This window comes from Microcaecilia unicolor, chromosome 10 (assembly GCF_901765095.1).
Source record: "Microcaecilia unicolor chromosome 10, aMicUni1.1, whole genome shotgun sequence".
Taxonomy (NCBI): Eukaryota; Metazoa; Chordata; class Amphibia; order Gymnophiona; family Siphonopidae; genus Microcaecilia; species Microcaecilia unicolor.
In genome coordinates this window covers 173,151,881-173,176,533 of record NC_044040.1, presented here as the reverse complement: position 1 = coordinate 173,176,533, position 24,653 = coordinate 173,151,881, and the positions used below count along the sequence as shown (strand labels likewise).

Below are 24,653 nucleotides of genomic sequence, written 5' to 3'. Positions count from 1 at the left end.
CTTTCTGAGAAGCAAACACCAAATAAATCACACAATATATCATAAATCACACAATGTATCATAAAATCTTAAGGTTCTTCATATTATTATTAATTATTATTAATTACATTTGTACCCCGCACTTTCCCACACATAGCAGGTTCAATGCGGCTTACATAGTAAATAGAATTACAAAGTCTTGAAGGAGAATGTTACAAGTTGTAGTAAACATAGTAGTAGTGGGGTTTTGAGGATATTAATCTAATATCCTTAGTATCTTAAGAAGTTTAAACAAACACAGTAATTCTAAGTTGCAAACAGCAGTCCAGCAGCAAGAGTGGTGCTATCTAGTCTTTTGCATTGAGTGTCGCATATATGATTCTCTCCCAGTTGGAGAGAGGTTATATGTGTGTGCTCGATGCAAAGAGCTCCTAACTCTCAGAGAACAAGTCCATTCTCTTGAGGCTAGAGTAGCAGACTTGGAGGAGCTGAGAAAGAGAGAGGTACATAGAAAAGACCTACAGGACATTGTAGAGAAGTCCCACTTCCAGTCTGGCAGCCTTGGAGGAGGGAGGTCTCCTAGAAGAAGAACATCACCCTGGTGAACTAGGAAGTAATCCTGTAGCCAGGACCTGCCCACCAAGGGATGCAATATCCTCTCGCACTGAGGATTGTCCTCCAGGAGCTTCTGCCCAGGAGGGAAGGGTTAGGACAGCTGTTGTAGTTGGTGACTGGATCATTAGGCATGTCGATAGCTGGGTGGCTGGTGGGCGTGAGCATCGCATGGTCACTTGACTGCCTGATGCGAAGGTGGTGCCACAACTATTAGACACTCTTAGAAATGTTTATACAGCAGAAAAGTACTGTGAAATTCCACTGGAGGATCTACTCCTCGGGGGGGGGGGGGGGGATTTGGGTTGGTTAATTGTGAATTCATGTTTATAGCTTTCGATTTCTAATATTTCTATGTCCCATTGATGGGCGGATTTGGTTTTCTATGCAGAATCGCTTTTAATTATAATGTGACAATGTATTTATTTATTTGCTGCATTTGTACCCCACATTTTCCCACCTATTTGCAGGCTCAATGTGGCTTACACTATGTTGCAAAAGGTATAATCATAATCAGAGTAAGAGGTATGGTCTAATTTAACATATTACTGTGTAAGAAATTAGGTAGATAGGTCAGTGGAATTATTTACATAACACAAAATAAAACAGGTAAGATATAATGATCAATAGTGATAATGTGATTAACATAATCAAATTAGAAGGAATCAGTATTAGTTGGTTTAGATGTAGAATGGAATCAAGTCATTAAGGAGGATTTTTATTGTAAGTCTCTTCGAACAGATGCGTCTTCAATAACTTCCGGAAGGTTCTCAAGTCATGCGTTGTTTTTATAGCATTCGGTAGACAGGAAGCATTGTATAAGACACATTCAAACTTACCGGACTCAGAAGCTGGACGGTGGAATTTGGTATCAAACCTCCAAGAGCAATGGTGAGCCATGTATTATTTGAGCTATCTGCTGAGTGCGCTGGTAAAGATTTATGAGTAGTATACCATCCAATCTTATTTCAATAATGGCTTCATTTCTGTCAATAGACACCTAAACAGCACAGAATGGTGAGAAATCAATTTCTTTATTACATTGTTCATGGGCATATCTTCTTGTGGCTCAGTGACTGATCAAATACTGCCATATTCAGTACAGACCTGAATGCCTAATGCAGCCATTCCCAACCCAGTCCTCTGGGCACACCTAGTCCCATAGGGTTTTCAGGATATCCACAATGAATATTCATGAGTTAGATTTGCACACAGTTGAGGCAGTGTATGTAAATCTGTTTACGCATATTCATTGTGGATATTCTGAGAACCTGATGGGACTAGGTGTGCCGCGAGAACTAGGTTGGGAACGGCTGGCCTAATGTGTTAAATTCTGAAGGCAACCAAAAACTGGAGGAAAAGCACCTTTCCTTTAATACTTGCTACTAATTTATTACACACTATAAAAAATGTCTAATAGTGGTACAACATTAAGCACTGCACATTTGTACCACCATTTTTCAAGCAACCTTCTTACACAAGTATTTTTATATATCCACTTCACATTTTTTAAGACTGTGTGTCACTTCAGTTTCAAGCAAATTTGTCTTCCTCAAGACAAGATTATATCTTTCCACTGGATGGTTGATAACTTTAGGACCCAGATACCACTAGGTATGAGCTACATGCAGCTTCCACTTGCTTTTTTATTCCTCAGTTTATGTAAATTATTTTATCATTTTTTATTGGTCAGTATATTCATTTAACATTTATGTATATTTTTCTCGACAGCCCTAAATCATGTCATTTTAAATTATTTTAAGGTTGAAATTGATAATTTTGCTGTAAACCATTCGTTCATAATCCATAATTTATGTTTAGTATTTTTAATTGGTTTGTATGTTCACATTTATTCCTCTATATTTTTTTATTTCATTATTCATTTATATTTGTATTATTTTAAATTATCTTCTGGCTGTAATCTATAATTTTTATGTAAATTGTTTATTATCTATGTTCATTTGCCTAGACCCCCGATGTAGACGGTTTCACCCACACGGACTGTGTTGGGTATGATTAAAAGTATAGTTGTGATTCCCCCCACTCTTGAAGGCTCCATGTGCTTCTTTGGCTATTCGCTGACATACTCAACAAATTAAAACATAAATAAACAAAAAGCATAATAAAAGTTAAACAAAAATGAAAGTCACATAAATAAAAATCCATGTAATACAAAATATATCAGCAAACAGCTAGAAAAATACAGATCCATACAAAAAGCTTGCTCAGATATCCAGATCCCAATAGTCCTATGTACTTCTAAAGGCATAACAATCCAAAGAGAAGGCAAATAGCAGAAAAAGAGTTTTGTACCAAATGGGCGCCTCTTCAGTGCTGATGCAGTCAGAAGGCCTGAGTCTACAGATCTAAGAGTCTGTGTAGGGGGAAACCAGTCCATTAATAAATCTAAAATAAAAAACCTGATGCCAATGTTGATCGGAGAACACCAGGTAGGGTTTGTTAAGGGCCGTCAGGCGGTTCAACAGGTACGGAAAGTCCTCTTAGCAGTGGCGTATGGGCAGGCTACGGGAGATCCTCTCCTATTAGTTAGCCTAGATGCAGCCAAAGCATTTGATAAAGTTAACTGGGATTACATGTTTCAGGTACTTGAGCACACGGGCTTGGATGGCTGGTTTTTAGATGCCACAAAAACACTATACAAAAATACCACAGCCCAAATACTAATAAATGGCACCAGATCTAAACCCTTTAAAGTAGAGCGCGGCACCAGGCAGGGATGCCCATTATCCCCTCCTACTGTTCCTCTTATATTTTAGAACCACTCTTACGCACAATGCTACTAGACCCGGACATACAGGGAGTCACACTACACGGGACATTAATAAAAACACTGGCTTTCGCTGACGATATGCTCCTTACCCTTACTCAACCGAAGACCTCAGTCCAACGCCTATTAGAAGTCATAGACGAATTTGGGTTCTACTCAGGATTACAATTAAATTTACAAAAATCACTGGCCCTTCCAGTACAGGAAACAGTGCAAAAGGAGTGGGAGGGCCCTTTCCCCTTTCAATGGGCCGTGGGCACACTCAAGTACCTAGGGGTCTATGTACCGAGGGATTTAACAAATTTGTACAAAGAGAATATGGACCCCTTGAAGAGGCATACAAAAGAAGCTTTGCAGGGATGGCAGGGCCTACCTCTGTCTTTGAGGGGAAGAATCACCATGTATAACATGTTTTATTTTTCCCAAATGGACATACATTTTCCAGATGATCCCTGCTATATTGGGATATAAAGAGGAGAGGTGGCTACACAAAACCCTTACAACGTTCTTGTGGCAAGGAAAACGTGCACGCATTGGATTAAACAAACTTATAAGACCTTGTCTAAAAGGGGGGCTGGGGCTACTTGATTTAAAGCTTATACCAATCGCCTGTAATTTGAGGCATTTATCAGACTGGTTCCGCTCGAGGGAGTTTTTCTCCTGCACTAGAGTGGAAACCTCACTGATGACCCCAATGAGTTTTGCTTATTGGCTACATGCCCCATCAGAAGAACTCCCAACCCTGGGCCCATATAGATTTCTTTTGAACCCTTTGCGGAAAACATGGAAATGGTTGAGTAAGAAAAACAAATGGAACAGTGTAGTGTCCCCACTACTACCCATTAAAGGTAACTTGGCATTCCCAGAGGGGGGGAAATCGGCTTTGTTTAGGAAATGGGAGATTTGTGGTATTAAATATTTATTTCAGGTGGTGTCTGAAACAGGGACCATTAAAACATTCCAGGCCCTGTGCACAGAATTTGGACTTGGACAGAAAGACTATTTTCAATATATGCAGCTCAAACATTACATACGAACATTGCCTGCATCGGCTCTCACTCAGCAAGTATGGGAATCCATGAGTGAGATGCTGGGCCTGGAAGCACAGTTAAAAGTACCGCTTAAGTACTTCCACCATCATCTAAGAGACTTACAGGGGACACTGGACTACACGCAAGTGTCACAACAATGGCACCAGGAGCTGCGGTGGAAACCGGACCCAGAACAGATCAAATTGTGCTTAATGGGTGTGTATCGGGTGACAGAGAATGTGACTTGGCAGGAAATGCACTACAAATTTATCATGAGGCTATATATATCACCACACAGGGCTTATAAGGCGACCCTGAGAACAACAGACGACTGCTCAAAATGTGGAACTGTGGGAGCCTCTCTAGGGCATATGTTTTGGTATTGCACAAAAGTGATCCCCTTCTGGATAAAACTGGGACAACAAGTATCGCAAATGTGGAACATACACTGGCAACCAATGCCAGGACAGCTATTTGATGTCTATAGGGTCCGTGGCAAGTCACCAGAGGGATTTAAAGCGTTCTTGAAAAGAGTAGTCTTGATGGGCAAACGTACCATACTACAATTGTGGCTACAATCAGAACCACCTGGAACACCGCAATGGCGAGGAGCCATGATGCAATGCTGCATGCTGGAAAAGAAAAAAGTGGGAGACTTGGCCTCGAAAAAAGGAGACCAGTTCTGTAAAGTCTGGCTTCCATTTTGGGACACTCTGACACCTGTTGCGAGAAGCAGGATATTGAACTGTTAATAGAACCGGTAGAGGAAAGAGTTGAGGGTGGGGATAGAGAGGGGGGGGGGGAGTTGGGGGAAGAGGGAGGAAAACTTATAAGCTTGATATCTCTTATGTATTGTTCGAATTACTTGATGTATTGTGTTTAAGTGTTATCAATAAAAATTGATATAATAAAAAAATAAATAAAAAACCTGGCCATTTTATTTATTTGTTTATTGCATTTGTATCCCACATTTTCCCATCTTTTTGCGGGTTCAGTGTGGCTTACAATATGAGTTGAATATTGGAAATACAATTGTTACAGATAGTTGTGGATAATATTACGCAGGGTTATGCGAAACAATTGGGGTGTCGTTAAGGGATGTAATACTGGAACATAGGCATTGCAACTTTGGAAGGAAACAATGGGAGCTTAGAGGCGATAGAAAGGCATGAAGTCATATGGTATATAACTTTCTGTGAAAAAAGGTATGAGTGATGTGATAATACAGGGAATGGAGTTCCGAGGTGAATGTACGATGCATTAGTGAACAGTAAGTGTGGACTTTATGTGTTTTGTTTCTATCCATAGACTTGTTCGAAAAGATGAGTCTTCAATAATCTGCGGAAGGAAGCTTGCTCGTTGGTTGTTCTTAGGTTGCGCGGCAGTTTATTCCAATACTGCGTGCGCATGTGAGAAAAGGTTGATGTGTGTAATGTTTTGTATTTCATGCCTTTGCTATTGGGGAAGTGGAGGTTAAGGAAGGTTCGGGATGATCTTTTGGCATTTCTGGGTGGTAAGTCTATTAACTCAGACATGTAGGATGGGGCTTCACCGTGAATGATTTGTGGACTAATGTGCATACTTTAAAAGTGACGCGTTCCTTGAGTGGAAGCCAGTGCAGTTTTTCTCTTAATGGTTTTGCACTTTCATATTTTGGCTTTCCAAAGATGAGTCTGGCTGCCGTATTCTGGGCTGTTTGAAGTTTCCTCAGTGTTTGTTCTTTGCAGCCTGCGTATAGTGAGTTGCAATAATCCAAATGGCTGAGCACAAGGGATTGCACATGCTGTAAAACATCTTTTTTGTTGTGTTGTTAGCATGAGTTTCAAGCGTTAGGTGGCGGTCGATGGTGATTCCAAGGATTTTTAGTGTTTGAGACTTGAAGGTTCAGGTTTGGAGTGTTTATGGTTGTGAATTCTTTTGTGTGGTATTGAGATGTGAGAATCAGGCATTGAGTTTTTTCTGCATTTAATTTTAGTCGAAATGCATCCGCCCATGTGTTCATGATGTGTAGGCTTTGATCAATTTCATTGAGGATTTCGTTTATGTCCTGTTTGAAGGGGATGTATATTGTCACATCATCAGCGTAGATATATGGGTTAAGGTTATGGTTTGATAGGAGTTTTGCCAAAGGGATCATCATTAAGTTAAAAATGGTTGGTGAGAGAGGTGATCCTTGTGGTACTCCACATTCAGGTATCCATGCCTTAGATGTGGTCGAATTTGATGTGACTTGATATGAACGTTGGGTTAGGAACCCTTCGAACCAATTCAGAACATTACCTCCAATGCCAAAGTATTCGAGTATGTGTAATAGGATTCCGTGGTCAACCATGTCAAAGGCACTTGACATGTCAAATTGAAGGAGGAGTATATTGTTGCCAGTTGCAATTGTCTGTTTGAATTTGGTCATAAGGGTGACTAATACTGTTTCTGTGCTATGATCGACCGGAATCCTGATTGGGCGTCATGTAGTATTGAGTGTTTGTTTAGATAGTTTGTGAGTTGTTTGGTTACCATTCCTTCTGTTATTTTGGTTATTAAAGGTATGGATGCTACTGGCCTGTAGTTGGTTATTTCACTTGTGCTTTTCTTTGTGTCTTTAGGGATTGGGGTAAGATTTTTCCTTTTTCTTTTGGGAAAAGTCCATTTTGTAGCATGAAGTTTATGTGGCTCGTTAGGTCTGTTATGAATTGTTAGGAGCAGATTTCATGAGGTTGTTCGGGCACGTGTCTAGTTAGCAGTTGGATTTTGCATATCTTTTGAGAGTTTCAGATATGAGGTCTTCAGATAGTATTTCGAATTCGGTCCAAGTTCTGTCTGCAGGGTATGTTCCTTCTTCTGGGTCTAGACAGTCTAAAATAGTGGCGTACTCAATAGGGCTGGCAGGTATTTTGAGTTGTAGTTGTATAATTTTCTCCTTGAAGTATTTCGCAAGGTTGTCCACATCTGGTACATCTTTGCCGTTGTTTGTAACTGGTGTGGTGTCTAACAGTTTGTTCACAAGGTTGAAGAGTTTATGTGTGTCTTTGTAGTTTGGTCCTATTATTGTTTTGTAATGTAGTCTTTTGGTCTGTTTTATGGTGTATTTGTATTTTCTCCGAAGTAGTTTCCACGCGTTCAGTGTTTGTTCGGTTTTTTTTTTTGTTCCATTCTCGTTCTAGTTTTCTGACTTGTGTTTTAAGTTTTTTCAGCTCTTCGGTGAACCATGGATTTGTTTTCTTCCTGCGTGATGTTCTGGTTTGGATTGGGGCGATTTGTCTAATGTTGTTGTACATAGATCGTCCCATTCTTGGAGGAATTGGATGTTGTCAGCGTTTGTTGGCCATTCGTTCTGGTAGATCTTTTGCCAGAATATTGTGGGGTCTATTTTTCCTCTCGTTGTGTATGTTGTTCGCTCATGTTTATTGATTGTGTTAGTGTGTGTTTTTTCGCCAGCAGAGAGTGACATTTGCTTTATGGTGGTCTGACCATAGTGTAGGTGTCCATCTTGTGTCAGTGAGTGTGATGGTTGAATCCGGTTCAAATTTGTTTGTTATGATATCAAGTGTGTGTCCTTTTTCGTGTGTTAGTTGTGTGTTGGGTACTTGCAGATCCCAAAGTTTAGGAATTCTTTGCATTCTCGTGTGCTTGATGAAGTATCATCTTCTAGGTGTAGGTTGATGTCTCCTAGTATGAGGATGTTTGAGGCTGATATGCAGGAGTTCGAGACGAAATCCATGAGTTGTGCTTGGGAGTCTTGCCATTTTCCTGGTGGTCTGTAGAATAGGATTGTGTTAAGGTGTCCTATTAGGTTTGGATGATTGATTCTTGTTGATGCAATTTCAAGTTAAGTCGAGGTAGATTCGCCCGTGATTGTGATGGTGAATTCGGGTTTGTAGATAATAGCTATTCCGCCGCCTCTTTTTTTTCCATTTCTTGTCCAGTGGGTTATTTTGTATTCTGGTGGGCATGTTTCTAAAATGGTGGGGTCTGTAGGGCTGTGGAATCAGGTTTCTGTAATAAATAGAAGGTCTAAGTTATCCGTGGTAATCCAGTCTCGTATATCTACTGAGTTGCTTACTGCTGATCTTGCATTGATGTATCCTAGTTGGATTGAATGGTATGGTTCCGTGGGCGGGTTCGATGTGTTTATTTTTATTAGTTGTCTGTTTCTTCGATGATTGGATTTGTTGTCGTTGTTGTTTTCCTTTTTTAGTCGGCGGTATTCATATCCGGAGGTTGTTCCTTTGGTTGATTGTTGTGTCTTTGAATGTCAGTAACTAATTATTGAAATAAACATGCCATAAACCCAATGTAATGCTATCAACATAAGAGTTATACAGTGGCGTAGCAAGGGTGGCAGCCACCAGGGGCGGTTCGCCGTTGCACCCCCCCCCCCCCCCCGGGTGCAGCACGATGACCCCCCCAGTGCATTTTAACTGTTGTGAGGCTCCACGCCCCTTCTCCCATCTGAGTCTCCCCCCAACCCAGTGCCTACCCTCAGCTCCATCCAAAGTCCTCTTCCTGCCAGCTCCCGCACCCTACCTTTACAAGGAAATCTCGGAAGTCGAGGCGCAGCGCCTCGTGTCTGCATGTAAAAGCAGTATGGATCGTCTCTTCGGGCCTTCCCTCACTCTGTCTATCCCGCCCTTGCGGAAATAGGAAGTTGCGTCAGCGGAGTGCGGGACAGACAGTGAGGGAAGGCCCGAAGAGACAATCCACACTGCTTTTACATGCAGACACGAGGCGCTGCGCCTCGGCTTCCGAGATTTCTTTTGTAAAGGTAGTAGGGTGCGGGAGCTGGCAGGAAGAAAAGGACTTTGGGAGCACCCCCCTTGAGGTAACACCCGGGGCGGACCGCCCCGCCCTTGCTACGCCACTGGAGTTATATGATCAAAATGACTAGCCTCAGAAGCCACTCTGGCAGATGTCGTCACCAATTGAAGTTGGTGAATGGAATTTGTAAGAAGACCTATATAGATGTTACACATTTCATCCAGGTGAGAGATTATAAACTGAACCACAATAGCAAGATCAGTAGAGTGAAGAGGACTACCTTGATGCAGACTGTAGGACCTGAAAAGCAGTTTCAGACATATAAATAAGTTTTCCCAGAATCAAGAATTATCCAAGTTAACACCGAGGATTCATATCAACCCATCACTTGTGTAATTATTCCCTCAATTTCAGTTGAGCAAATCCAGCCCTGGTGGCTTCTGACAAAGCACTCCAGTTGTCCAAGGGTTCAACAACAGTTTATTTGAAGACAACTAAAGTCAGACAATTCTACTCTCACTCTGTTGAATTCTTGGTAGGATCTGCTGGATATTTGTCAGCATAAAAGATCAACTGAGGGTTTCAAATAACAATTAAATAAAGATTGTGGTACGCCCAAAGTCACAGTATATGATGATCAAAAACTATTTAGATCAGAAGCGAACAGTGTAGCTAAAGGAAAGACCTACACCATGAAAGAACTAGACCTGCTATATCAAAGTGGAGAATGACATGATCAGCTGTGTCAAAGGTAGTGCTCATATTAATAGCATCAACACTTGGGGAAAGCATTTTTCCATCTTTTGAGTCAATGAGATGGTCTTTACATTTTAGAAATAAACATGAACTACGTCTGTACTATGTGTTTTTAGCCTACTTGCCGAGGTTCAAGATATTAGCGTCCTCTACATGTTCACATTAAATGTACAACGACCGCTTGATCCATAATTTTGATTAACAGTAAATTAAAGGACACTAACTAGCAAAATCTTCAGGATCAGATTTAACTTTTTTTTTAAATCCGTGGATAGATCGGCGCTCCTTTCAACAATACAGGAAAAGAGTCCTTAACTAACCAGGTGGTTATAAATCTAGAAGCAGAAAAAAGGGTCAAGGCCTACCCTCTCATCTACAACCCATGATGGATGAGATTCCAGAGCTCATGAAGTATACTTAGCTTTAGCCATAACTTTGTCCAGATGTGTAGAAGAAAAAAAATAGTCAAAACTCACTGACAGTATTACTAGAAGAACCCAGAAGTAAGACAGATGCTATTCAGATGGATGTCATTCTCTACCCAAGCTCTAATTAATGTAATTTCCCTATAAAATACATGAAAACTAATCATGCTGCTCTTGTGAAACAAAAAAAAAACTGGATACACTATCAGAGGGCTTAATTAATATTTCACCAGGTGAAAACTTATTTAGCAAAGTTTATAATGTAAACAAGTAGAAAGGTCTGTTTACCTCCTGGAAGGAGGGAGGCCTTCCCCAATGCAGTCCCAAACCCACAATGAAGAGGCACAATAACATTGGAGGTACAGGTGAGCTGCTGCACCCACAGCAGCTGACAGAAGCAGCTGCCCTGACAGTAACAGTGACTGGCTGCAAACAGGCAAAAAAAAAAAAATCTCACTCCTCATGCTCTTCTCCTTGCAGAGCTATTGTTTGAAATATGTAGTTTATCCTTAAAATCGAATGTGGTACCGGAAGACTGGAGGGTGGCCAATGTAACACTGACTTTTAAAAAGATTCCAGAGGAGATCCAGGAAATTATAGACCGGTGAGTCTGACGTCGGTGCCGGACAAAATGGTAGAGACTATTATTAAGAACAAAATTACAGAGCATATTCAAAAGCATGGATTAATGAGACAAAGTTAACATGGATTTAGTGAAGGGAAATCTTGCCTCACCAATCTACTACATTTCTTTGAAGGGGTGAACAAACATGTGGATAAAGGTGAGCCGGTTGATATTATGTATCTGGATTTTCAGAAGGCGTTTGAGAAAGTACCTTATGAAACACTCCAGAGGAAATTGGAGAGTCATGGGATAGGAGGTAGTGTTCTATTGTGGGATTAAAAGCTGGTTAAAAGATAGAAAACAGAGAGTAGGGTTAAATGGTCATTATTCTCAATGAAGAAGGGTAGTTGTTAGTGGGGTTCTCCAGGGGTCTGTGCTCAGACCGCTGCTTTTTAACATATTTATAAATGACCTAGAGATGGGAGTAACTAGTGTAATTAAATTTGCTGATGACACAAAGTTATTCAAAGTCGTTAAATCGCGGGAGGATTGTGAAAAATTACAAGAGGATCTTACGAGACTGGGATACTGGGCATCTAAATGGCTGATGACGTTTAATGTGAGCAAGTGCAAAGTGATGCATGTGGGAAAGAGGAACCCGAATTATAGCTACGTCATGCAAGGTTCCACATTAGGAGTCACGGACCAAGAAAGGGATCTAGGTGTCGTTGATGATGCGTTGAAACCTTCTGCTCAGTGTGCTGCTGCGGCTAAGAAAGCAAACAGAGTGTTAGGTATTATTAGGAAAGGAATGGAAAACAAAAATAAGGATGTTATAATGCCTTTGTTTTGCTCCATGGTGCGACCGCACCTCGAATATTGTGTTCAATTCTGGTCGCAGTATCTCAAAAAGATATAGTGGAATTAGAAAAGGTGCAGAGAAGGGTGACGAAAATGATAAAGGGGATGGGACAACTTCCCTATGAGGAACGCTAAAGCGGCTAGGGTCTTCAGCTTGAAGAAAAGGTGGTTGAGAGGAGATATGATAGAGGTCTATAAAATAATGAGTGGAGTTGAACGGGTAGATGTAAAGCGTCTGTTCACTCTTTCAAAAATGCTAGGGACTAGGGGGCATTTGATGAAGCTACAATGTAGTAAATTTAAAACGAATCGGAGAAAATGTTTCTTCACTCAACGTATAATTAAACTCTGGGATTCGTTGCCAGAGAATGTGATAAAGGTGTTAGGCTTAGCGGAGTTTAAAAAAGGTTTGGCCGGCTTCTAAAGGAGAAATCCATAGACCGTTATTAAATGGACTTTGTTGAAAATCCACTATTCCTGGGATAAGCAGTATAAAATGTTTTGTACTTTTTGGGGATCTTGCCAGGTATTTGTGATCTGGATTGGCCACTGTTGGAAACAGGATGCTGGGCTTGATGGACCTTTGGTCTTTCCCAGTATGGCAATACTTATGTGCAATATAAGAGCTGAAATTCAAGGCAAATAATTTTCCCTGTGGATGTTGGGCTACTTGTTTAACAGGGCGAATAGCAATGCTAGGGTTAAAGGAAAAGTACATGTACAGAAAGATCAATGAGCTCCACCTGAAAGAGCAGAAAGCTGTGGAGGAGTGTGTGTGGGGGGGGGGGGGGGTGTGTGGGGGGGGGGGGGGGGGGGGGGGGGGGGGGGGGGGGGGGGGGGGGGGGGGGGGGGGGGGGGGGGGGGGGGGGGGGGGGGGGGGGGGGGGGGGGGGGGGGGGGGGGGGGGGGGGGGGGGGGGGGGGGGGGGGGGGGGGGGGGGGGGGGGGGGGGGGGGGGGGGGGGGGGGGGGGGGGGGGGGGGGGGGGGGGGGGGGGGGGGGGGGGGGGGGGGGGGGGGAGGAGCAGTGGGACATAAGAGCCTCCTCATTCCTCTCCTCAGTGGAAGTGGAGCCTAGAGATTTTGTGTTTGAAATCAGAAATGGAACTCGAGAAGGAGCAACATGTACAGAGCGCAAGCCCAGATACAATCAGAGAGCTGTGCTGCCCAGTCTGGAAATGGAAAACCAGCTAGGTTGAAGTGAAACAGCAAGACAGACTCTGAGCTGTGGAGTGTTCTTGGAAATGACACTCAGGCTAGCGGGAGTTGCAGAAGCCAATCACGGAGTGCTCAGAGCTTAAGTGACTTTTGGCTGAGGAGCTGAAACTATGGTTCAGACAACTCCACAGCAGCTACAAAATAATGTGCTTTTCTGCTCTCCTTTTCCCAGGCCAAAAGTGAGGGAATGATGTGATTGGCTACCTCTGTGTGTCATATGCATACCCAGAGTGGACTCAGGTCCACACAGCAGCGGTACACCTTTGACAGCGCCAGCATAGAAAGCTCCTGTGGTCCTATATCTCCCTCCCTGCTTTAAACGTCTCTTGAAAAGGTCACCAGAAGCAGCAGCGATTCCCACACGCTGCCTCTCGCTGACCCAGTGCTTCTCTCCTCTGCTGCATCCTACTCCCTCTGACACAGCTTCCTGTTTCTGCCTGGGTGGAACACGGCAGAGGGGAGGTGCTGGTGACAGTGGCAGGCAAGCATTTCGGAACTGCTGCTGGCAACCCTTTCAAGAGATGCTTAAGATGGATGGGGGAAGATCAGAGAAGTGCTGGACAACCAGGGTGGGGGAGGGAGAGGTAGAGAGAGAGAGGGAGGAATGCTAGACCACAGGGGAGGGAGCAGGAGGCGAGGACAGGGAGATGTCAGACTATGAGGTGGGGTGGGTGAAAGACGAAGCAGATACTGGGCTAAAAGGGTAGAAGGAGTGGCCTAGTGGTTAGGGTGGTGGACTTTGGTCTTGGGGAACTGAGGAACTGAGTTTGATTCCCACTTCAGGCACAGGCAGCTCCTTGTGGCTCTGGGCAAGTCACTTAACCCTCCATTGCCCCATGTAAGCCGCATTGAGCCTGCCATGAGTGGGAAAGCGCGGGGTACAAATGTAACAAAAAAAAAGATGCTAGGAGTGGTGGAACCATGTGGATAGGCCAAGAGGGGGAAAGAGGTCGGTGGGAAGGAAACTAATAAGAGAATGATAGTGATTACAGGGTATAGAAATATGGTAATGGAGATTAGATTAAAGATAAAAAGGAAAGGAAGGCTGAGGAAGCAGTGAGATGGGGAAAACTAGTGAGCATGAGAAGGATATGGAAATTTGATAGGTAGCTGAAAAGTAAAAGGAGGGTAAGAAAGGGTGAAATTTGAGTGGACAGAGACAAACAGAGGAAAATGTCAGAGGCAGGTGTGTGGAGGGAATGGAATGAGAGAGGAGAAAACACAAATGGACAGCAGCCACTTGAAGGAGAATTAGCAGAAGCGGGAATGAAAAGCAGAAGAGAGAAACTAGAACCAACATAATGTTCAAAGATTAAAAAACAAAAGGCATTTTATTTTGAATGATTTAAATGGAATATGTGAAATTAAATGTTTGTAGCAGATATCTTTGCATTGTGTTCAGTAGAAAAGGAAATGCATTTCTGTTTTTTTTCCTCTTCAGTGTAGCAGTACATGCCAGGTTTAACTTCTTGGGGTTTCCAGTTCAATTGTTGTGTACATAGTTTTATTTGTGATCCCTTGTTCTATATTTGGTGAGCCTCTTGTCAGTGTCACAGTAATGGCAAGTGGGAGATCGGAGGGGAAGCAGGGAAGAGGGGATCGGAGCCCCTCCGCCTTTATTTTCTGACCTGGGCCCTCATATGTCCAGTACCAATTCTGACCCTTACTGTAGCTAGTGGGGGATCTCTAAGCATCGCCAGCTGAGGACCTCCTCCAAAAGGCAGCCAAAACTTCTACCAAGCCATGCAGTTGGAAGCATCCTTGAGCCACTGACAACTAAGCATGCATGGGGTGCTGGGATTTGTGGCTCAGGTATGTTGCTGCTGCCTGCCAAGCTTGGTTCAAGGGAGTTCTGTCCACCTTTGGAGGAAATCTTCAGCTGACAGAGCTTGGGGATCCTCATTAGCTAAAGTATTTATTTGGAGTACGGTGGGAACACAGAAAATTTAGTGCACACCCACTTTGGGCTCAGGCCCAACCAAAACTGGCTGCCTGGCTATGGCACTGCTGTGTGCTACCGCAAAATGGTGTGAACACACCTTAAAAGGATCTTGGTTGCTGTAATTTTAACACTGATGGGAAATCAGATACGAATCTAACATTGTATCAATTATAGAATGAAGCTTGCCGTTCATATCTTACATTAAGACCCAAATTAGCAGATTCACATCATTTTGCGACAGATTAAACAATGCCGCTGTCTGGCTCTAATATTAGCCTTAGACAACCTGCCTCCAAATGAGCAATACTCATTCGGCTAGGATGCAGTTTTTAGAGCATTGGATTGATAACCAGGGAAGCCCAGTTCAAATTCCACTGTAGCTCCTTGTGACCTCTGCAAACCCTTCACTGCCTCAATACAAAATTAGATTGTAAGCCCTCTGGTGACAGGGAAATACCTGTGCACCTGAATGTAATTCACCTTGAGCTACTACTGAAAAAGGTGTGAGCTAAATCCAATTAAATGTTATATTTAATAAATTTGATGTATCACCTACTAATATCCAGTCCAATCTCCAAACTCTCTAGCTACTGATGCTGCGCTATGCAAATCTTGGTCAGGGCATTGCCCCAGTGGCCTTCCCCTTCTGCTGCCTATAACATAATACTAAAGTAGATAGGTATAAGCCAAATAGCTAATTCCTATCACAAAAACACAGCTTAATCTTTGAGGGCCCCTCCTCCCCTGGTCTTCTACCTAAAAGTACTGCAATCTTAAATTCAGCCCTGGATCAATAAAATAATTTTTTTACTCTAAAGTAGAAAAAGAAATACCAATTACAGGACCAAATGCAGTAAGCATTTTCTTCATAGAGACAATGGGAGAAAAGCCAGAGAGATGTTTTTACTTACCCTTCGCCATTTTCCATCGCTAATGTTGGGTCCCAACTGGGATATCATCATTTGTCCATGTTCATTGCTCATCTGAATCTCCAACTGTCTCTGTCGTAAAGCTAAAAAAACCAGCTCCCAGGCCCATCAATTTCACCATGAAAAATAATTCCCTCTGAATCATAGGTACGAAAATCAAAGGATGATAAAGAACTATGGGGAAACATACAACATTAACAATATTTTCACAGGAACGTTAAGATAAACATCAATATTTATTTCCAAAATTCTATTTCATAGTGTCAGGATAGGTAAGCTTTCTCCTATTCTGTCCCACTAAAGTTCAACCTATAGAAATGATGTGTGCCTTATGAGTCTGGGTATAGGTGACCATGACAGTGGATTGGTTTTTGAACATATCTTAAGTTGAAGTAATAACACTATTTGTTTATATAGCATTATTAGACATACAGTGTTATACAGTGGTGATATTTTTTCAGGTATAACATACCCCTTCCCCAAAGAGCTTACAGTGTAAGTGGGTACCTGAGACAATGGGAGGTATTTATTTAGATTTATTTACCACCTTTTTGAATGATATGGGAGTTCCACAACACAGCTATTATACGTTCGCACTGCATGCCTCTTGCTGTCACTGCTGTGAGCAGGGGTGCATGCTACATGCATATAGGTAGTTATATGTAAACACACACCAACGAACACACTTCTTGACCACACAAGTAACTACTGCTGTCCCTCATTTTATCTTGCCCCTTTTAAATAAAAGTCTGCGTTTCACCAAAGAATACATGACGACTGTCAGTTATAGCTCAGTAGCACAGGCATGGCCATTTAAAGGGTGCAATGCAATATACTAGTTGAGATGCCGGAAATAAAAAAATGCAGGCATCTTGTGCTCATAGTCATATCCTCAATGAGATCCAAAATTGGCCAACAGCTCAGCTCTCTCTGGAAACTATCCACTGACTTTCCTTCAGCTGGTCCTTGAGGAATGGCAGAGTCAGATTTCATGATTTTCCATAGAAGAAAGAGAAAATAATTTCCCTCCCAAGGAAATAATGGAAGATAGGCTGCTACTGAGGTTGCCATATACAGCAGTAAATCTATTTAGAGTAGAGGCCTGGGGAAAGTGAAATGAAACTACATACCCAGTTGGGCCAATAACCCTCTGGAGGCAGAACTAAAGAGTACACTTGATGCACCTTCCAGCTATTTTTAGAGCCCATCCAAATAACTGAGTGTTTCATAACAGTAAGAAGAGTGGCAAAATATTGCCTTTTTTTCCTGACCATTTAACATTTGGAAAAACCTGATATGCAGCTACTGTATTTAGTGAAGACCTAAATTTCAAGGGTAATGAACTGACCCCCTAATTGTAGAAAGGAGGAACATCGGACAAACCTTTCTTTGCATACTACAAAATAAGACACTGAAAATGAGCTATAATTGGAAGTGGTTAGAAGAATGGACAGACACAGGAAAGCCAGGGTTCAAATCCCACTACTGAAACTTTGGGGCATCACTCTAGTTATATCAGGTTATCAGGGAGTCATTTATTAATGCTATAGATGGGCATTATTTGCCTCCGGGCCTACTGCATATGAGCCCTATAATAAAAATACCAGCACCATCAGTAAATGGCCCCTTAGACTGTAAGTTCTTTAGAGCAGGAACTTATCATACCCAAACGCTCATCACAGTTGCTCAGCAATGTGTATGTTGATTAGTACTTCTAGAGCTCAGTAAAAAGCTCTAAACCCACATAATTCCTGGGATCCTTTAATGCAGTCACTACTGGTGGTGAAATCTGGAAGAAAAGTTATTTTCAAAAAGTCACCCTTTTCACCCTCAAATCATTGAAGTTCTGTATTAAAAACTTCACAAAACGCAAATAGATTTTCTATCTGTATACACTGTCAAATCATGTAGTTTATATACTGGAAACCAAGTGACAACACAGATTAAACTATTTTAACGTTTTACCTTGTCAGGTTAGGCCAATGGAGTTCCAAAAGCAGAGCAGTAAGGTGATCCCAATTCCCAGGTGCAGATATTTGTGGATTTGCTTGTCTCCAAAGGTGCACCATGCTCTGTATATAAGTACAGAGAAAAAAGTTATCATATAACATGCAGGTCTAAAGACTGATGCCTAGTCAGTTTTATATAGGGTTCTGAACTATCAAGAACTGTTTTGAACCCTGGATCAATTAAACATTTGGAAACCAAAACTTGCCAAATATACTGATGTCTTTATGACCTGCCAGCCTTTTACAATCATTTGGCCTCAGGTGAAACTGTCCTGGTTACAACTGCCCTCTCTGAAACCCTGATTAGGGGAAATATATTTCATTACTAGTAAAAAAAAGCCCGTTTCTGATGCAAATGAAACGGGGGCTAGCAAGGTTTTCTTCTGTGTGCATGTGGGAGTGTGTGTGTCCCTGCCCTCTGCCCCTCTCTCCCTTCCCCTGTGCTGTCTGTCCCCTCCCCCTCGGAGTCGAGTCCTCAGTGTTAAGTTTCTTGCTGTGCTGTGTTTGTGTTACAGAGATAGTGAGGACTTCTGCCCTCTCTCCCCTCCCCCTCTGAGTCTTCACTGTTACAGAGAGAGCGATTTGATTTCGTGCTTTGCTGTGTTTTCCTTCACTGTTTGTGTTACAGACAGGGACGATCTTAAGGGGAGGCGACCGAGGCGGCTTAAGGGGGCCCCGGTCAGCCTCCTCCGCTCCCGATTCCCAGCGCTATTTAAATTTACCTTCCTTTTAAATTTACCTCTGTCCGGCAGCGCAGCATCAGTGAAGTAGGCGGCGCTACTGAGTCCCTACGTCTCTAGCCTTCCCCCTTCCCTTCGCTCAGTGTTCCACCTTCTTCTGACGTCAAGGAAATGACGTCAGAAAAGGCGGGCCCCTGAGTGAAGGGAAGGCTAGAGACGTCGGGACTCGGAAGCGCCGCCTCCTTCACTGACGCTGTGCTGCCGGACGGAGGTAAATTTAAAAGAAACAAAAAAGGAAAGGGATCTAGGGGGGGGGGGAGAAGAGGGCGGGCGGGCAGTTGGGACATGGGAGCGGAGGGCAGGGGAGAGAGGAGCATGGATGGGAGGGCAGGGTTCATGGAAGGGAGAGAGAGGAATTGCTGGATAGGGGTGAATGGAGGGGGCAGGGGACAGATGGGCATGGATGGATAGGAGGGTAGGGCTCAGGGAGAGAGGGGCATTGCTGGATAGGGATGAATGGAGGGGGCAGGGGACAGATGGGCATGGATGGATATGGATGGGACTGGGCAGGGCTCAGGGAGAGAGGGAAATTGCTGGATAGGGATGAATGGAGGGGGTAGGGGACAGATAAGCATGGATGGAAGGGAGGGTAGGACTCAGGGGGAGAGAGGGGCAGTGCTGGATAGTGAATGGAGGGGGTCGGGGCCAGATGGGCATGGATGGATATGGATGGGACTGGGCAGGGCTCAGGGAGAGAGGGAAATTGCTGGATAGGGATGAATGGAGGGGGTAGGGGACAGATAAGCATGGATGGAAGGGAGGGTAGGACTCAGGGAGAGAGGGGCATTGCTGGATAGGAATGAATGGAGGGGGTCGGGGCCAGATGGGCATGGATGGATATGGATGGGACTGGGCAGGGCCCAGGGAGAGAGGATTAATTGCTGGATATGGAGGGGAGGGAGGAGAATTGCTGGATATGGACAGATGGAGGAGGGAAGGGGAGAGAGGAAGAAGGATGGACATGGATGGGAGGGCAGGGCCCAGGGAGAGAGGATTTACAGATGGTAGACAGAACACATAAGGACACAGGAGGATGGTGGACATGGTGAGAGAAAAAATATCATATGGAAAGAAGACACTGCATAAAACAGAAGACACCGGGACCAAAGCGAATAGAAAAACTAAATGATCAGACAACAAAGGTAGAAAAAAGTATTTTATTCAGAATTTATTAATTGGAATGTGTCAGATTTTGGAAATGTGCATCTGTGGTATTTTGCATTTAAGTTTCAATTTTTCTAGTATTGCTGCATGCTGAGTCTGACTTCTTGAGGTAACTTTTCAGTTCAGTATTTTGCCTTCATATCTGTTGTGTCATGTGTTTTTCATGTATGATCAAGGTGCAGTATCCTGCTAGTGTGTAGTATTTGCAGCCCTTTTGTTTTGCTTTTTTCACGAGGTAGTATATTGGTATTTTAGAGCCTGGTGTAATTACAGTTCTGCCTTTCCACGCATAAGGTTGTAGCTTGTCCTGTCCTTGGATTTAGTGCTGTTATGGTTTGGTAAGGTTATGAGTGTGTTTTTGCACAAGTTTGTGTATAGTGTTTTGCAGTGGAGAGATTGTGTGTCCGCACCTCTGACCCCCCGGGGTTATGAGAATTGGAACTACTAATTGTAGTGGACTTGAACTGAATAATTTCTGGTGAGGGGGGTTTTCATGATAGCATTGTGCTTATTATTTCAATCAGTTTTTCTGTACAAATTTAGCTTCATTTGTGTTTATTTGAAATTTCATAAATAAAAAATGTTCTAAAAATTTAATAATGGGGTGGGGCGGGGGTGGGGGCGGGGCTAGGATGGGGCCCCACCAAATTGGTCTGCATAGGGCCCCGCACTTGCTAAGACCGGCCCTGGTTACAGAGAGAGCGAGGGCGGGGCAGACACTCATGGGGAAACCAGATATCTCTCCCCCTTCACACTTCCGGCTGGAGGCTTCATTTAGAACGTTGGTGGTGCCTTTTATATAGAGATGTTATAATCCTCTGATTTCAAAGGCATCTCATTACATGAAGATCGCAAGATGACGTGGTTACTGACTGCACTCATTACACTGGTACACAAACTTTTACTGACCTTGGAAGAAGGGAAATTCAGGAAGTGTGAGGAAATAGGTAGTGAACCCATGTGATAGTCTAGCTGGGAACGAAAGCTGGTAGCAACAAAAACAGTGACATAATTGCAGTGTGCTTGGTATAGATACAGAGGGTGCTGCAAAGGGCAAGGGAGGATGGCTAGATATTAGTCTGTGGTGACAGCAGGTTCAGGAAACTGAAGACTGTGTGTGCCAACACTACTACTACTGAACATAGCTTTACAGGTGCACAGAGAAGACTGTCCCTCCTCGATGGAGTTTACAGACTAGTCAAACAGTGCGAAGAGAAGCAAGCTGAAGATAGAGATACAATAAGGAAGAAACATGGATCCCAAGGCATTAGGCCAGCATTTCCCGTCTCACTTCTTCCTTCTCTCTAAATTATTAATGGCTAGGTCACAGTGGCAGTGTAAGGGAATCTATAGTTGAATCTGTAATAGGAGGAATGTAATTATTAGCGTATGACAAAGCTGCACAGCGTACTCTTGTGTAAGATATCGCTTTTAGCAGCTTTAGTGCTATTTTTTCATCTGACCTACAAGGCACTTTTCTCTACAGATAACGCTAGACCCCTGACGCAGGCCTCACGGCCGAAACACGTCACGTGTCGGGTCAATTCTGCTACTGTTAATAAAGACCTTGTTCAGGAAGACACTCATTGTGAGAGGACCTTTTTTTTGGATCCACCGTGTGTTTTTGCCTTTCACAGGCTAAGACTGGCCACAGAATACAGAAACGGGGAAGGGAGGGGGTGGGGGCTGCAGATTAATTTGACATAAATATGGATTTATGATGAAGAAAATAATCACTTACATAGGGAGCTGTGTCTCAAATGTCAGTGCTTTTTGGATATTTTCACTACAGTACTGTGATAGTGGGAACCTCCTTTTAATTCCACTGTAGCACCATATCAGGAGCTACATTCCTGCAGCAACAACCCTAACCAGTGGTGTGCTGGTAAATGTTTAACAACAGGCTCTCTCCCCGGTCCACCTCTGCGCCCCCCCCCCCCAAATTGCAGAGCTGGTTATAGCCGGGGAGAGAGCCTGGGGGGGGGGGGCAATCTAATTCATGTTTAATGTGGGATAAAATGCCATAAATAAATAAATAAAAATAAACTTTTAATGTTGAGCACCTGATTCTCAAAGTGGACATATTCCAAACACTATAATGAAAATAAAATGATTTTTTCTACCTTTGTTGTCTGGTGACTGTTTTTCTGATCATGCCGGCCCAGTATCCGATTCTGCTATCTGTCCTCTTAACTCCATTTCCAGGGCTTCCTTTCCATTTATTTCTTTTTTCCGCCTTTCTTCTTCATTTCTTGCCCTACATCTGTAAGTAAAAGCTGGGTCCTCCGCAGACTTGACTGTCCAGTGGATCCAGCTTCAGCCTATTCATCCATGTGCAGTTATTCTCCTCTCTTCCTTTTCCCTCTTCTCATCTCATTCCTCACTCTTCCCCCCCTCCATCCATGTCCAGCAACCCTCCTCTGCCCCCTGCCCTGCCCTCCATCCACCCATGTCCAGCAGCAACCCTCCTCCCCCTGCCCTCCATCCACCCATGTTCAGCGACCCTCCTCTCCCCCCCTGCATTGCATCCACCCATGTCCAGCAAACCTCCTCTCCCCCTGCCCCCACCCATGTCCAGCAACCCTCCTCTCCTCTCCCCTGCCCTCCATCCACCTATGCCCAGCAACCCTCCTCTCCCCTTGCACTGCATCCACCCATGTCCAGCAACCCTCCTCTCCCCCATGCCCTCCATCCACCATGTCCAGCGACCCTCCTCTCCCCCATCCTCCACCCATGTCCAGCAACCCTGCCCTCCATCCACCCATGTCCAGCAACCCTCCTCTCCCCTGCCCTCCATCCACCATGTCCAGCAACCCTCCTCTCCCCCTGCCCTCCATGCTCCATCCACCCATGTCCAGCGACCCTCCTCTCCCCCCTGCACTGCATCCACCCATGTCCAGCAACCCTCCTCTCCCCCCTGCCCTCCATGCTCCATCCACCCATGTCCAGCAACCCTCCCCTCCATCCACCCATGTCCAGCAACCCTCCTCTCCCCCTGCCCTCCATCCACCATGTCCAGCAACCCTCCTCTCCCCCCTGCCCTCCATCCACCATGTCCAGCGACCTCCTCTCCCCCCTGCACTGCATCCACCCATGTCCAGCAACCCTCCTCTCCCCCCTGCCCTCCATCCACCATGTCCAGCAACCCTCCTCTCCCCCTGCCCTCCATGCTCCATCCACCCATGTCCAGCGACCCTCCTCTCCCCCCTGCACTGCATCCACCCATGTCCAGCAACCCTCCTCTCCCCCCTGCCCTCCATGCTCCATCCACCCATGTCCAGCAACCCTCCCCTCCATCCACCCATGTCCAGCAACCCTCCTCTCCCCCTGCCCTCCATCCACCATGTCCAGCAACCCTCCTCTCCCCCTGCACTGCATCCACCCATGTCCAGCAACCCTCCTCTCCCCCATGCCCTCCATCCACCATGTCCAGCAACCCTCCTCTCCCCCCTGCCCTCCATGCTCCATCCACCCATGTCCAGCGACCCTCCTCTCCCCTCCATCCACCCTGTCCAGCAACCCTCGTCTCCTCCTGCCATCCCCTCCATGATCCACCCATGTCCAGCAACCCTCGTCTCCCCCCTGCCTCCTCCCCTTCATCTGCCTTCTTCGAGCCCCCCTCCCCCCCCCCGCCCCGGTCGTCCATCATCCATCTGCCCTCTGCTCCCACCCCGACAGACCTGGTTTCCTTCCCGCACCGCTGCTTGCCTTTAAAAATTTTATTTTCCCTCGAGGCACGCCGCTGTTGAAGCGAAGGCAGCAGGCTCAGCTGAGTTCCAGCAGGCTCAGCTGAGTTCCAGCTGGCTCCGCCCTCTTCGGACGTATTTCCTGTTTGCGCGAGGGCGGAGCCATGATGCGAGGGAAGAGAACGGAACGGAAGGCTGGAACTCAGCTGAGCCTGCTGCCTTCGCTTCAACAGCGGCGCGCCTCGAGGGAAAATAAAATTTTTAAAGGCAAGCAGCGGCGCGGGAAGGAAACCAGGTCTGTCGGGGTGGGAGCAGAGGGCAGATGGATGATGGACCGGGGCAACGGGGGAGCAGAGGTGAGCCGGCTCGCACTGCCCAACAACCGGCTCGCAAGATGCCAGTAAATTTAACAAGCGGCTCTTGCGAGCCGGCTCCAGCACACCACTGACCCTAGCACATTTTCACAGTGACATCAGGTGCTGAGCTCCAACTGTGGCAACACTGCAATCAACTACAAGCACCAAACTACTACTATGTAACAAAAAGAGAGGACGGATTTACTCCAGTCATATGATGGTGATTATAGTGTTAATTTCTTAACACAAAAAGTGCTGAGTGGTCTCTCTAATACTTCAGACACATGCTCCACGGACACAGCCCTCTAAGGTGGATAACCTGGCAGCACAAATACAGCTGTCAAAAGAGAACAACAATATTAACACTGCACCAGGCTTAAAGTAGTGCAGGCAATGGTAGAAAACGGATTCAAACTTTGCTTCTGTACCAGCTTTTCACATGCCATGCCGTCCTCTCTATACCTTTCTACATTATGTGGGAGGGAGAAAAGAAGAGGCTGGAAATGTAATGGTGCTGGGCGAAGGGGGAGAGAAGTGGTTGCTATGCAGAAAGGAGATCAAGGGAGATGTGCTGGAGCAGTTGCTACCAGCAAAGGAGGTTAGGACCAGCAGTAAAATTGGGAAGTGGGGGTTCTCTAATGTCAATCTAGCACTGGCTCTGCTATGCATGTTCACTCACTAAGCATCACAGTGCTTGAGTGCCCATTTCTTACTGCTCACTGAATACAACAGCTTTCAAACAAAACATTTAAAACCATGGTGCTGTTTTATTATTTGTTCTGTGGATTTTCTCTATTATTTGACAAGCTTCTGGCTCTTCCTAATCAAGCCCTTGTTTTTA

The 24,653-nt window shown here is 44.6% G+C and overlaps 2 protein-coding genes across 3 annotated transcripts in view; both read right to left on the bottom strand.

The window, feature by feature from the left end:
• The window catches only part of LOC115479236 (vitamin K-dependent protein S-like), a 38,407-nt gene extending 20,519 nt beyond the window's left edge, over positions 1-17,888 (bottom strand). Inside the window, exons 1-3 of the mRNA XM_030217072.1 lie at positions 17,823-17,888; positions 15,840-16,031; positions 1,431-1,591 (exon numbers count right to left, since the gene is read on the bottom strand). The gene's annotated coding sequence lies outside the window, so the exon portion shown is untranslated. The remainder of the gene's footprint in view (positions 1-1,430; positions 1,592-15,839; positions 16,032-17,822) is intronic.
• LOC115479235 (vitamin K-dependent protein S-like) overlaps positions 1-24,653 on the bottom strand; it is a 205,282-nt gene that overhangs the window by 133,832 nt on the left and 46,797 nt on the right. The gene's annotated exons all lie outside the window — the stretch shown is intronic.